Genomic DNA, 2,481 nt, shown 5'->3' with positions numbered 1-2,481 from the left:
AAATATGGTTATGCTTGCAAGTTTAAGTGTAATTCTGAAACATTGGAAAAGTTTCAATGTATGGCAGAATGAATAAGAAGAATCAAAAAAGGCAGAAAGATAAAAGCTTCTCCAATCTGAAGAGATGGGAGAGTACTTGTGTATTTTGTTTTATGATTATCTTAGTGATTATGGAACCATATCACAATTGATCCTCTAAGGACACCTTAGTGTGATTGTTGGCTGAGGAGAGGAATCATGAATTGTTGAAATGGTTAAATCAAAAGATAATTCATACTTCATGTCAAAAACAAATCCTGGAGTTATACTCCAAGATTGTAACTTGAGTGACATAGTCTTTAGAAAGTTCATAACACTTGTCAAATGTAGAGTAAGATGTTTCCTATTCTTGTACATTTGAGATTGGTAAGTTGTAATGTTTTGGATAAAACAAAGACCAGTTAAGACCAATAGTGAGAAGTGTTTAACTTGATAAGAATCCACACTAGCTCTTGAATATTTGTATTGTCAAGGAATGGTTCTTGACAAAGAGAAGTCTTATATGTCAAGAGGACAGTGGGAGTCTAAAAGATTATGAAATAGTTTCAAGAACTAAAGAGTTTTGTTAATTGCTAGCCCACGACTTGAGGTTTGTAACCTATCGTGTTGACATATTATTATTTCTGTGTCTATTCCAGTTAAAAGTTGATTATGCATGTGAGTTCTATGAGTTCTCAATTGTTTGCATAACAACCCGGAAGCAATGGTGGGCATTGTACTACCAGGTGGCAAGAAATTAAGATTGAACAAGTTCAGTGCATATGAGTTTGGATTTGTCACTAACCTTTCTTGTGATTATGGTTATGACAAATTCACATGGATAGGAACACATACACCATAAAAATCTAAGTGTCATAAGGAAACTCTTTCACTAAGTAGATTTTGAGTGGATAGCAATTGTGAGAATGAGAAAAGGTCTAAACATTATGATTACGACATCCCTCTTTATAATTGTTTAGACACATAAGTGAGCTATCTAAGGAAAGGTGTATGGTTTTGATAAAGTCTTATCAAAGAAATTGCGTATCAGAAATCTGATCTTTGGTAGAAAAGTCAATAAAGTGTTGGTTTCTAAAAACTCTCGCTTATTTCTGGATACATGTCAAAGCTAGTGGGAGCATAAGTGTTATTCTAGTAAGATAATAATCATTATACTAGTGGGAGCATGATTATTATGTTAAGTGTTGCAAGTCAGCAATATTAATTATAGAAAACAAAAGTTTCAATTCGCCTTGAAAAAGTTGTTTTGCTATAATTAAGGGAGAGGATTTTATAATTCACTCCAATTCTACAAGATTAGATTGAGAATTTAATCTACTTTAGTCAAGAATATATATGAATGTTATGCTGGAATGGTTCAACATAAGGAAACTCTATATATGTTGCGTTCTCAAAATTTGATTATAATTACGGCATCCCTCTTCATAGTTCGAATTATGAAAACATGGCAAATAAAAAAATTTATTGCATCAATCATGTCCCATATGCTTTGGGTACGTTTGATTACATGTGCTATAATATTCATCCATTCTAAATTTTCCAAATGCCTAGGGCATTAATATGGAAAAAGGAATAGAACTGGAAATGACTAAAATGATTATGCAAAATTGTTGAGAACAATCTGAGGTTTACCAAAGATTGGTTGCTCATGGACAATTAGAAGTATAGAGTAAGGACCATATTAACATATTTTGAAAAGAGACAACTCTTGTTCAGAAGTAATGGTCAAAATGGTAATATGGAATTGTCTCCATAGGTGGAAGTTATTCTTTGAATCTGTGTAAGATTAAAGAACTTAATGCTAAGAAGGATGTTCAAAGGAATGTACTTTGAATTTGAGACTTCATTTCCATGGAATAGTTTTCCATTGGAATACTTTGTAATGTCTATTGCCAAGTCTTTGTGACTTCTGTGCATAGTCATTACAAGGGGATCATTGCATATAAGTTTAGAATCTAACAAATTACAGTAAATGACAAGAGTTTGGTATTCTTGCATTTACAACAAGGATTGGAATTGTGAAATGAGCATCATTGGAATATTGTCAATTGATCTATTTCACAAAGAGAGGACCATATGTAAACATAGTATGCATACTTGGAGTATAGCATAATTGTTGTTTGGAAAAACATAGTGTTCATGCTTGGAGCATGAGACAACTAATGTTTTAATTCAAGCATAAAGTTGATTAATCGAAACATAAATAATGAGTAATTAATATGGTGCTTAAATAAAAGGTTTTTTTTATTTACACTCAAAGTGTTGGGGCCATATAAGATTAGTATTATTCTTGTGTTTCACTTTGCATGGTTTGACTTCCAGTTAAATTGTGTTATGGTATATATCATATTATTCAAACATTCCATAGTTAGTCATATGCTGGAAGTAGATATGAATCAAGACTGTCATGAGTTTGGCTTGTATGATTTGTCTAAAGTGCTT

This window comes from Lactuca sativa, chromosome 1, assembly GCF_002870075.4.
Source record: "Lactuca sativa cultivar Salinas chromosome 1, Lsat_Salinas_v11, whole genome shotgun sequence".
NCBI classification, from domain to species: domain Eukaryota; kingdom Viridiplantae; phylum Streptophyta; class Magnoliopsida; order Asterales; family Asteraceae; genus Lactuca; species Lactuca sativa.
Note: the sequence above shows the minus strand (reverse complement) of the source record.